This window comes from Haliaeetus albicilla, chromosome 11 (genome assembly GCF_947461875.1).
Source record: "Haliaeetus albicilla chromosome 11, bHalAlb1.1, whole genome shotgun sequence".
Taxonomy (NCBI): Eukaryota; Metazoa; Chordata; class Aves; order Accipitriformes; family Accipitridae; genus Haliaeetus; species Haliaeetus albicilla.
The window spans coordinates 13,684,557-13,697,817 of NC_091493.1; the positions used below are offsets into that span (position 1 = coordinate 13,684,557).

The following is a 13,261-nucleotide window of genomic DNA, read 5'->3' on the forward strand; positions in this document are numbered from 1 at the left end:
TAAAAGGAAGACAAAAGTGATTGCTTCATAGCAAATAAATCAGGCCGCAAACCTAGATAACTTAGAGAAACATCTTTTTTTGCACTAAACTGTCCTGCCTCGGGGTTGCATTAATAATGACAACATACGCATAAGAAGCAATTTGTCAGGACTGGCGTTTGCATATCCATCTGTTAAAAGGAAGCATAAAATGCCCGAAATCAGGAACTGAGCCCAGAGCCAGGACACCTGGGTTCTTCTCCCAGCCCTGCTCCTGCCCTGCACGTCTTTTCCATCCATCCATGCCTCAGTTTCTCTGTCTGTGAAATGGGCATCATGACATTCACCTCTGTAAAGCAGCCTCTGGGTCTGTGTAAGTGCACTATCCTATCAGCCATACCTTTTTAAAGCCTTCATTTAGAATCAAAATTATTGAAACCCACCAACTGTGCCACCTGCAGCTGACTTTCCTTGGCAACCAGTTAAACACATTAAACATGTGACCAAAAACTCATAGCCAGTCTTGGGGAACTCACTGTGATCCTATTACTTCCTTTTTTTTTTTGATGTAGAAAATTGATAACAGATTTCCACAGTTAAATTCATGAAATCTGCTCATCCTTGAACTGCTCTGCCAAAAATGATCAGCCTTTTATAGCAAAAATGCTGCATGCGTAAATACCAAATTATACAAATAGAAGTGTGTGCTACTGTTCCTTACTTTGGTACCCACGGACTTTCATTCAGCTGTTAGGCTGTCATAACATCTTATCTAACACACAGAGTTTCTGTGAGGTATAAAAAAAAAAAATAATGCAGACACCACAGCTTTATAGGTGCCCACAGATGAAGATGAACGATGAGACATTTATTCATTCAGGAGGACCACATGCTCAAAAATAATTGCATTTGCATCCCTAAAAAACTTCCCTAAAGAAATCCAAATGTTTAAAAATTTGTTTGTCAGCAACAGATTGATTTGTGGTAAGAGTCTCTTTCAGATTCATGAAAGGCAAGTTTGCCACGTTACTACTGGATGAATTCCAGGGAATCTTAATTTGAGGCTGGTTGAAGAATTAAATGGTATTTTAATTATTAAGCATCTGTGTAAATCCAGTATAAATCATAAATTCTGTCTGTTCCATGTAATTTTTCTAATAGGCTTGGGTTATAGTTACTATTAGTTTCCATAGTGTGTGTTGAATAGGTGGTGTACTGTTAAGTACTGTGAAAAGTGCCCTTTCTGTTACCTGACGCAGACAGGACTGACCCCACTGCAGACCCCAAGTCTTTGAACATTAAAATCTGTCCTGGCTGGGAATGCAGCGTGAGCAAAGAGCAGAGCCAAGTTAGACCTGCAGGATTACTGTGTGCTCTTGCTGGATGAAAATTATGTTTTTAAATTGACTCTGAAATAAATATTTAGCTATAGGCCTTTGAGAGTCCTGGTTTGTTTGGGTTTATGTTCTACACCAGCACGTCACAGTATTTGGTAATTCACATCCCTTGGGGTGGCTTCCTACTTAGAGCATTACACAAAGAATGCATTTTCAGGCTAGATTTCCAGTAAATAACCCTGCAGTTCCAGGAGATGGACTAAAATAGCAGCATGCCTGCAGCTCAATGCCACTTTATTTAAGTTCAGATCTCTCTCTATTATTCTGATTACATCCTCTTCTGTTGCTCCCCCAACACTAGGCATCTTTGTCAGTGTCCTCTTCCTACTAGCATCTTGGTTTTCACCAAGTTCTCCACAACTCCATCTTTGCTTGCAACTATACTCTCATAGCATCCTGCACTCTGTTCCTTGATTCATGCTTCCAACCCTTTCCATAGTCATCATCTTCCACCACCAGATTTGCAACTGCTGTGTAAGTTCTGTCAGTGCTGCCAGAAGTCTGGAGATACCCAGCACTTTTTCTCAGACTACTAGACAGGAACAGCCTCAAAAAAGAGATCACTGTTAGTAAAGAACAGGACTGAACAGATAACTTCAAGAAATTTTAATAAATCCTCTAGTGGATGTAAAATCTTAAAACAATGTGACAAAGACACTTTATGAGTTGTAGTTGCCACATGTCCTGCAAAATAATGGCTTTTATTAATTGCAGAAGAGTTTCTACCATGACTAACTCATTGTTCTCACTCTTTGTAAATCCCTGATTCTGGTTTTGAATCCAATTCAGTTTTCTCAGTCTCAGTGAGTGCCAAAGATTGGAACTATGCACTGTATAATGCATATTTCCTTTAAACATTTTCAGTGTGTTATTTTCTAATTCAGTTTAACATCTTCCTCTGCAAAAGAGCTAGGAGAACTTCCTTTTTACCCACTCTGCGCTTCTGTCATGTACTCGTTCACTTACTACATCTAAACAGTCCCATTGTTTATTTGGCCTTCGTAAGAGTCTTCTGAATCTCTACACTTTACTGCTACCTGTATACAGATTGCTTCAAGTCAAGTTATTGACACCCACTGCTCTCCCTTCATCCACAAATCCAGTTATTTTGTCAGAGAAGGCAATCAGGTATGATTTACCCTCAGTACATCCATGCTGACTGTTCCCGGTGACCTCGTTCATGTACCCAGAAGTGCCTTCCAAGAGGATGTGCCTCATGGTTTTGCCAGGGACCAAAGGGAGGCTGACCAGCCTTTATTTTCCCAGATCATCCTTTTGGCCTCATCACAGCCCAAATTAAGAGATAGCAGGGTCTCTACAGACCTAATCGACAACAAGCAGAATAACCAATGCAGATTTTAGTCCTCTAAGGAGGAAATGGCCAGAAATATATATTGCCAAATTAGAGGGAAATCTGTGCTGGACAACTCAAACAGTCATAAATCTGAAAAAATATTAGTTACATTTGTTTAACTTGTAGACTAAATGAGCTCTTTAGAGGTGGCCTTATAGTTTTGCATACAGATACCATACTCAGTTCAGCCATTCTTAAAATGCATCGTTCTCCTCCTTTTTGTCAGCTAGCTTACCCCAAGACAGAGTGCTAACTGGCTGACTGACATATCAGGGCAAGTTAGCAATGTGTTGTGAGAAGTGTAAGAAAAAAACCTGAATGCTGAAGAAACATTATTTTTGGTCTTGTTTTCTTAGTGTTTTCTGTAGTCCCTCACTTGCCACTTGATTTTCTTCTCTCTCCTTATTTTCCTTTCATCCCTGAGTGTTTCTTCTCCTCTCTTCCACTGGCCTACACTGGCAGGAGGTATCACTGAGCAGAAGAGAAGCCTCTCTCTCACGTCTGTATAGCTTTACTACTACTCGTGTTTCCAGAGCAGTATTTTCACTTACCCCGTATTTCACTCTGCAGAGACAGTTTGGCCAGAACATAGCACATTTTCCAGTCACAGATGTCCCTATCGGATTCATGCCTGGTTCTTGGCGACGTGGTAGAAGGGAGGTTTTTTTATTGTACTTCAGCTAATACAAATGATCCCAAGCCAATATAAAGCAAATTTCTTTGTCCTCTTTGCCTCATACTGGAAGATCAGGTCTTTCTGACCACATGTGTTTCCCTCAGTACTTACATGAGGAAAGGCTGATGTTTAATTCCAAATAAACAATTACTAGATATTCCATTAAAGGAAAATGACAGAATTTTTAATACATTCCTTTTCAAATATCAAGACATGTGGCTACAGATCTGGTCTTACAGTAAGTGACAAAACATATGTTGTCAAGGTCATAATTTACAGTCAGATCCTTGCGTCTATGAAGATTTTCCCCTAAACTTCAGGGGAATTTCCAACTGTACCACAGGTCATCCTGCATGAATCCAACTGCAAGACTGGAACCTAAGATTATTATCTTTTTCCCACAAAAACTTTAGCTGAGTGGTTTTAACTTCTGAAAGAGAGGGTGCAGTTCCATTGTAGAATCTAAGTACTCTTTAACAAAAATATGTATGTTTTCAGAAATCAGAACACTGCAGATCTATTGCCAAGAAAAGAAAAGAAAAAAAACCACTATGAAGACAAGCACAAGGTATTAATAAGGTGACATTTAAAATATTGTTTTCTCTGATCAGAACTGGTTGCTGACCTGGTTCCCTGCTAGTGATGGAGTATTCTCATGCAGAAATACCAGCAGCAGGTCACAACAGAGTAGCTCCGTTTACATCAATGCAGCCAGCAAGTACGTTTGCAGACCTACACGTTCAAAATTTTTTAATGCATGGATTTTAAATACGATGGGAAAAAGCAGTCACTTAGTCTGATCATATAAACTTCCTTGATCTTTTATTTTTACTGTGTTCTTTCACTTTCCTTCTTTCCATCGTTGCCATACAATGGAAAAAGCTGCAGGGGCGGGGAGGGAGACAAAGGAGCAATGGATTTTCTTGGCTAATCCAATTCAAGTGCATTCAAAGAGTTCTTCTGGTCAAGCTTGCATATCAAGTTTTATCTCTAGTCAGTATCCAGAAAGCAATGTCCTAGTGCTCCACAGTATAAGGGGAATTCGAAACAGGCTTTCCGTACTTGCTGTTATTTTTTGACAGCTTAAGAGCTAAGATAAAGTAGAAAAGTAAATTGGTCAGTTTGTGCACAGGCACTGTTCCTAGAGAGCAATGCTCCCAAAGAGAAGCAGTGGCTGCCGCAGAGGACAACCCGCACTTGACATCAGGGTGCTGTGCAGGCAAAAAAATGGGATGCCTGCCAGTTCTCAAACCAAATGACAGCAAAGCCATAGGTATACAGTCTCTAACTTCCACAGCTGCCGGGAAAGTCTGTGTTACGTCAGTATCATTATAGGTCTCCATACCAGTCAGTATCACAGCTCTGATTTTAATTGCATCTGAAGTGAACTCAGGAGTAAAACATCTTTGTCCTGAGTGATGGACAACTGTTTACTTCCAGTTTTAAGTAACTCTATATGTACATCACAAGAAGAAAAGGACAACACCCACCCTCACCAATCAGTCTTTTCTGGTACATGTGAGCAAGCATTATAAAGCACTACATCAAAAACTGTCACAAAATCTCAGTCTCAGTGAAACAGTTGTAGAGCCTAGGAATTAGCCATTTTCATGTTTGTTTACCCTAGTATCCATTTGACTTTAATGGATAACCTAACAGGGGTTTTTTTTTAAATATATTTTTATGTATAAATAAAAGGCAGGATTATCTACTCCTAGCATAGTTTGTCTCAGAAACAATTACAGACTCTGTGGCATCTTGCAATCTTGGCAGCTGTACTGTCGTCTTATATGGGAATATAGATGCATGTTTGTCTTGAGAGCTCCCAAATCCCTGCATTCTCCATAAGAAAGAATGGGACAGGAAATTTCTGGGTTACTGGGCTCTTTGGCGCAGCTGTCTCTTTTGCTTTCACACGTATTTCTACAGCAAGATGAGAGCCATCTTAAGCAATGGAAACAGAGTCTCATTCAGCAATGGTTCTTTTCTCTTTTGTCTGCTCTAAAAGAGTCTGAGTGTTAGGAAGAGTAACAAGCACTGAACTTTTCCCCACATACAAACCTCACACAAAGGAATGAAACTGGGTTGAGATAAGAATATATTTTTTTTCTCTTTAAGAAAAAAAACAGTTCAAGTTCAGGTTCCTTCAAATTAAGTTTACTATTGAAGTCTTAAGACCACGATCCAGCAAAATTTACCTGATCTCAGTATAATTTTTCATGTGCTTTTGAAGTTAAATATGTATTTAAGAACTTGCTTGCTTGGGTGATTAGGCTTGTGACAGAAGATACACGCAAACACCTAGATCCCAGCTCTCATGCCTACAGCTTTAGGTATCAAGTGCCAAAGACACAGCCTTTACATTCTCAAATATTTTGCCATGTTCTGCAGTCCTTAATCCTTAAGTTCAAAGAAAGCTTTCCTTGTTCAGTAACAGAACTTAATCCATTTTTTCCTCTTACTTGTGTTCTTACACTCTTTTTATTCTATTTGACCCATATTGCTATAATAAGAGTCTACAATTATTAATTTTGCCTCACCACATTCCTATTGAGCCAAAAGTAGCTCATAATCCATGGGGAAGTGTGAGGAATAAGAAAGGCAATGATGTGTCCTGAGTGGTATAGTGGAATTAAACCCTCTTCCCTTCAGGTCCTGTTCTAGCTCTGGAATGTTTTTTTCCCCTTAATGCAGGTTCTCATTCAGCCATATTTTGTGCCTTATATCCAAAAAATATAGGTAGGAAGAGGCCTACCATGAGAAGCAGAAAATTATGTCAGCTCACTCTTTCGCATAAATATTTTGTGCCTTATATCCAAAAAATATAGGTAGGAAGAGGCCTACCATGAGAAGCAGAAAATTATGTCAGCTCACTATTTCGCATAAATAATTTGTGAGTAGAAGTTTTGGCTTTTGTTTTGTGATATAACCTGAGAAACAGTAGTGGCTTGCTAGAAAAGATAAAGAATACATACAAAAGAAAGAGAAGAGGCAACCAAAGTGCTAAAGTAACAAGACCACAGGCATGACTTTCCTGGAAGGGCTACAAGGCTTGAACCCCTCCTCACACTGGTACCACCGAAACAGCTGCAACGCAACTCCACATGATGAAGAAACTGCGTCCTCTCCCTCTTGGCAGCAGCCGCTATCTTAAAAAGGTACAGGGACCAAGATTTCCCAGTGATTATTGCTTCTCTCTGAAGTGACCCATTTTATACATATTTAAGATGGCCTAGGGGAAGATGCTCAGTGACTTCCAAAAATATCAGGCTTTTCGGAAGGGCTGACAGCATGGTGCCTAGGAGGTAAGTCGCTGCCATGCAGGCTTATTCCAGTGTGTACAGGAGAATTGGAAATTCAAAGTGATATTTGCACAGTACTTCAAGGAAAGCACAGTAACAACAAATGTAAAATATTACTGGTAGTCATAAGTTCTGCATCAGTTAGGAGGCTCTCACTAGGAGACATTTTAAAACTCCTAATCTTTTAGCACTTTATGTTCAAATCTCCTCAAACCAGATACCAATTGCAAGTGACAAAATGTTACTGCCCTTCTATTTATGTTCATCCCAATGGGACCTGCATCTTATTCCCACTGGCTTCTACAGCACAACTGCTGCTGCTGTTGGTGAAGCCCCATTTGAAACCACACAGGTTGTTCAGTGCCCTGCTATCTGATTTCCCCGTGGATTATGAGCAGCATAGTTTGCCTGTACCGTAATCTGTTCACGCATTGACAAAAACCCACACAGCTCAACAGGCATATAACATAAACCACTATTTTAGGCCTGAACCTCAAAAGAAAAAAAAAACATTAAACATTGACAGCAGAAATAGCCAATGTCCATATTTTGTATGGGAACAAGATAGTATCTTAATGTAGAATATTTTAGAGCAACGTAACCGGCTTAAAACTGCTCACATGTTAACTGATGACATTTTGACCACAGCATACAATCCCCAGACATGCAACTTACTGAGTATAAGCCAAAAGAAGAGGGGAGAAAACTCCTCAGAGTCCGCTACACATGATAAACATAAGCACTGCAGAAATCTGCTGATAATCCCCTTTTCGGTTTGTGTTCACAGCTAAATCTACTTCACTTCCTATGATACTGAACATCATGCAGTCCTTTGAGGTCCACCACTAGCCATAAATCCCAGGCAGGAAACGGTTTTCAAGCCTAGGAGGAAAGACAGCATTTCATTTTCTAAAGCCAGCCCTGTGTAACCAGGTCAAACAAAGTTTGGAATTGAAGCGCTTGAAATCCAGGATATAATTGTGTATGTTTTTCTGTTTGTTTTGTTACCGGTCAACCGGATGCAACAAATAAAACCATTTTTCTTTCTTATTTTCTCTCTCTGACTGTCTCTTTGGGAGCTCCTCTTTGAGAGCCAACCTCTCCATAAGCCAGTGCTTGAGGTCATAGCTCCCTAACTTTAGGACATCTGCTAGGTCAGATGTACTTGAAGAGAATCAGCTGCTTGCAGCAAGTACATTATTGGCACACTAGAGTCACAGACAAATATTGAAGGTATCCCTCTTTTTCTGTCTCTCTAACAAATACATATATCCATATATCCCATTTAAAATTTCTTGTCTTGATCAGAGCTCTATCTCCAATGCTGATGCAGAGCATTAGATTAAGAGTTCAAACTCTTAAATACTTGAATTGTAAGCTATAGTAATTACAGGAAAAAAAATCACAAACCAAAATACTACCTTTACTTTTGGCACTAGGTACTGAATTTGCTCTGTACTGTATTCCTTCTAATTTTCTGAAAAATCATAGAAGTAAAGATACAAAAGAATAATATAGTAATTTAGTGTGTTGAACGCCTGAAAAAACAGATTGAGGAGCTGTACTTTGTGAAAACAAAACCCCTTCTTGATGTCAAACCGAACATCCAAATCTAGAGATTCTCCAAAGCGCTAGCTGCTTACGAAGCACTTGGTGCCCCTTCTTATATTCATTATTTAAAACATTTCTGTTGTTTCAGTAGCACATGTAAGAAAAAGGCAAATAAATACCCAGGATTTGTGCTCATCTCTCCAATAATGAATATGTGTATACAAATGAAGAGGAAAAACTTATTTTATAAGAAATTATTCCTTCTTTTTAAGCCACCAAAGGCTTGTTCTAGAGCTCCTTCAAGCCACCTTTTGCATACCATAAATGAAATGTTATGCTAAAATAGAGCAGTCAGTTTTTACAGTAAGGAAAGAATCTGCCTGGAAAAAAATACAGCAGGCTTGATTCAAAACTTGCACGCTGGAGTGCCAGGTTGGCAGTGGTTGAAAGTGCAATGGAATTGAAAGGTTTCCATCTTGCCACTAAGCTTTAACACAGTGTGTTAGATATTCATACTGCTTTGGCTAAGACCTGCAGCCCCAAGTGTACTAATTTCTCTCAAGCTTTTGAAACTCTCAGTCAGGAAAAAGCAGAAGGTACAGGGGAATTGGTAACATACCCCTCAGGGAGCTCCTAAAAGCCAGTCAAAATTGCAGTACCTGTATTTAGAGGGTGGCAGTAAATATCCTTCCATACAGTTCATCTCTACAATAGTTTAAGAGGAAAATGCTAGGAACTAGATTCACAGCCACTATTAAAGCCATCAAGCCACATTTATCCATACATATCTGTTTAGGCTAAGGATCAGACCTCAACCATCTTCACCAAATCTTGTGTTATGAAAATAAATAGGAAAAATCATCATATATTAAACGCCCTTTTAAGCTCTGTCCACTTTGTCCTCTGTCATCCAATAGACTTTATTCTTTCCATGTATATCAAGAACTAATTTCAGTTATGCACCTATTTGTTTCAAGTCTGCTAAGACAGAAAACATTAAGGAGTAAAGGTACACTCAGAAACTGATGCAGTCTCTCTACAGGAGTGTAAGTCTGTCTCTATGCTTTTGCAGTAAACGAGGTCTTAAATGAAAAGAATAAGGGAGTAAAATTTAGTGCATTAATTTAAGCAAGAGTTATGTTTTCTATTTCAAAGCATTTTCCCCGTGTTACATCATAGTAACAAGATTAAAAATCGGATGAGGTTTAAGTTTTAAACTTTCATTTGACAGACCCTAGAGAAAGCTCTTCTGCTTGTCTGCAGAGACTGTACAATCTCTGTGGCAGTACCACGGTTGTAGTTCTTCCCCATGGCTGAGCCCAGGTCGAGGGGGAGCCAGTGCAAGCTGCCCAGCCTTGCCTGCAGTCCCCTCCCTGCCCTTGTAAGATCAGCGCACAGGAAGAGAGTGAGCTCTGGCAATGGCTTTCGTCTGCAGGAATTTGTCTTTCAGGAACTAGATTGAAAAGCATGTCTTGATAAGTCACCAACACAAGCAGCATATTTAAACCAAGACACTTCAACAGAGAAAATGGAGCCTTTTATAAAAACATTCTTGCTAATCTACTTGATACCATTTGACCCTCCAAAAAGTGCAAGTCTGAAAACAAAAATATCTTTTCTAAGCTGACTGTAAGTCATTTTGATTCTATCTGCATTTTTTAAGTTAGAAGGCAAAGCATGGGGAGCATAAGGATTTTCATGTAGCGTTTGACAGTCACGTTGTTCATTATCTCCACCCAAAATAAGAAATATGGAGCATTTAGTCACTTGTGATTTTTTTCAGTGGAAGTGAATTCTGACCTAACGCTGCCACTTGGTTAGCACGTTCACAACAGTTATTCAGTCTTTTGTCAGCTGTGCTCTTTCAGACACAGTAGTCTCAGATTATATTTCTGAGAAGCAAGGTCAGAATGGAGTTTGGAAAAAGATACCACCTCTGGCTCAGGGCATCCCTCAATTACAAATCACTGGAGGTTGGGAGAGCATACTGGGGTAAATACTGGTTTATGTTTAGCTTGGGTTTGTACTCTTCTCTGACATCCTCTGCTGACCCTACCAGGGAGTGGAGTAGCACCTTTGTCTGGCCCAGTACAGCAATTCTGACATGTACATGCCCGCATGAAATGAAGCTATTTAATGAATGAAATAACTGCCTTTAGTTACAATAAAAATAAAAAAGGTCCAACTCCAGAGAAGGTGATACAGTTACCACAGCTACCATTAGATCTACATTAACAAAAAATTAAGGTATTAGGCATGCTATGCTGTAAAACAAAATCTTGACACAGAACCACCTGACAAGTTGCAGATAATAGGCACCATACAAGATGTGATTCAAATCCTAGGTAATAACAACCTTACATTCTTTACAGTTTGTGGAGAGGGAAGTAGGCTTGCAGCTCATTTATTACATATTATTTGGAAATAAGGATAGAGGTTAATTAGAAAAATCACAGTGAACCTTTTATTTTCACATACAGTTTAGATTTTACTGTTTTTTAAAAAGGGGAAAAATGAAGGTTTAAGACTGTACTTCATCACATTGGGAGCAATAAAAAGGCTGCATTATTTTAGCATTCAGCATGGTCTGATCTGGTTTTAGAGTTAGAAAGTAGCACAATTCTTTGACACAATAAGACGGTTAATGTTTTTAACATATCAAACAGATATGTAAACTTCTTCATCATGTGCCTCTCAATTCATTTCTGAATGGATTTACCAAGTGTGTGCATTGAGATGTGTGTCAGCACAGCTCTTTACTTGTCTGACACACAGAATGACTGGGCATGTACAGATCAATGTACAAACATACCCCGCTCTTGGTTTCTGAAGTATTGGCTCACATTGAAAGTCCTGTCTACAACATCTGCTGAGAAGTCACTTTCTTAAACCCTTTTTGATTTCAGTGCTGTTAGGATTCAGCTCCTCTGTGTAATGTTACCACATACAGTAAGAAAAAGAAAGGAGTACATTTAACATTAAAAATCTGCGAAATGTACACTAGAAACAAACCAGTACTCTTCCCTGAATGATGCATTTTCATCAGCCCTTCAAGCAAGGACTACCAAATCACAAAGGGAAGAGCTGTAAGGGCTTTTTCAGCCTGTCCAGGAGGCAGGAAGGAGAAAAATGAAAGGCACTTGTGCCCTTTTATCATACCTTAGGCCCAGAACATCAGGTTTCAGCATCTTTGGGTTTTGTAAGAGGTTCTTTGGAGGAGACTGAATAAGCAGAGGATGGTAGTATCAGGGCCAGCAGTTTGCCTAAGGTTTTGAGATGGGGTTTGAACAATTATGAGTGGATTTTTACACTTACTAGTAAATCTAGAATCAAACTTGTAGGTTGTTTCAAAACTTTATTTCTTTTTGAATGGCAGTTTTTCTCAAGTTTTACTTTAGCAAATTAAACTCTCTACAAAGACTACTTTAAAGGAGGGGGTTTTTTTCTGCAAAACACCCATTGCCATGCACTTACTACCTCTCTCAGGAGATGTGAAGACTGCAGCAAAGATATGACTATAGCAGATACCCTTCACTAAAACAAAAGGAAAGGCACAACCTGATATTTCTAATGTGTGAACAGGACAGCTATCTCATCCACCACCTTTTGAAGGCAACAATGGGAACTCTTTCGTGGGTTTCCACAGTCTCTGCGCAATGCCAAGTACATACATACACGTAGGTGCAATGTAGAAACTTGCTCTGAAGAGTGTTGGCAGCCAAACTTGACTAGAATACAGGTCTCCAGACACTGAAGTCCTGCTCTTAGACCTCATCCTTCTGGAAGCCGAGAAGTAATTACCAGGAGAGGTTTGGTCTTTTTTCATTATTTTACACTCCCTTGCTTTTTACTGCTTTCTGACTTTGCCAGTGAAAGTGCCTACTGCTGCCCTGTTCTTGCTCCCCTTCCCTGATTTCCATGGTTCAAATGTTTGGAAACGCTTTGTAGAATTCTGCAAACTTTTTCCAGCCGTGCCAAAGCAAACTTGAACTCAGCCTTCCGAGGCTTTCCCATCACTGCTGACACTGTCTTGGTGATCTGCCTGCTATGAAGTTTTTGCTGGGGTTTTCTGACCATTTTTGCACATCCACTGTGTTACAGCTAAATGAGCTATGGGTGCCAAGGGGAAAAAAAAACCTACATTGCTTTCCCTTGGTTGGTTGCATTACAGAGCTGTTTAAATACAAAAAGGCAGAGAAATAGAGAGGAGGGGAAAGGGCAGAGAGAGAAGCAGTGTGCGCATGTGTATTTGAGAGAGCAGGAGAACTGTAAATAAAGGTGGTCTTAGTGAAAAGAAGTACTGTCTCTTTAAAAATAAAATGGAAAAAAAAAAAAAAAAAACCCAACCAAAAAAACCCCCCTCAGTGTTTTCTTTAGTCTTTTTCATTCTTTGGCAGCATCCCAAAGATTTCACTGTCCTTGTCTCCAGCATCTGGAAACCATCAGGGTAAACAATAGAGTGCTAGGAACTGGAACCCCTGCCTCAGCTCCCGTGGGACCTCGCTCTGGAGAACATGAGAACACAAACCATTGGACACCATGTGGTCAATTACTTCAAACTAACAAATCTGTGTGCCTTCCTATTTTCTGTTTTCCTTGGCACCACATGACCCTTTCACAATGGAACCCAGCTGTTGAAAAAGCCAGACATTTTCTTTTTTAACCTCTTGCTTACTTTTGTGCTTGCTTTCCACAGCAAGCTTAGGGTTGGCATGTGCCCTAGGTAAAAGTGTCCTGCTTATTAAAATCCTGGCTGGCTGTAATGTTTGCCTGTTTTAGCAAGAGAGGCTCGAGAGTATTAACTTAACAGGATCATACTGCAATGAGGACTCCACAGGTGGTCCTGTGTTTTCTGGGTTTCCTGACATTGCGTGCCAGCACTTAAAGCAGATACACCAGGACACTTTTACAACCTGCCTGTTTTGTGCAATCAATAATTGTATGTGCAGTTGTGACCTACTTTTTAAAATTTGTTCCTAGTGCAGGTGCTTTATTGGCAATT

At 39.7% G+C, this 13,261-nt stretch overlaps 1 protein-coding gene and 1 long non-coding RNA gene across 2 annotated transcripts in view; both read left to right on the forward strand.

The window, feature by feature from the left end:
- ZCCHC24 (zinc finger CCHC-type containing 24) overlaps positions 1–13,261 on the forward strand; it is a 114,465-nt gene that overhangs the window by 66,122 nt on the left and 35,082 nt on the right. The window lies entirely within an intron of this gene.
- On the forward strand, positions 3,981–7,758 carry LOC138687706 (uncharacterized). The gene is made up of 3 exons (XR_011326824.1): positions 3,981–6,145; positions 6,235–6,564; positions 7,496–7,758. It is a non-coding gene; the product is annotated as an uncharacterized lncRNA (long non-coding RNA).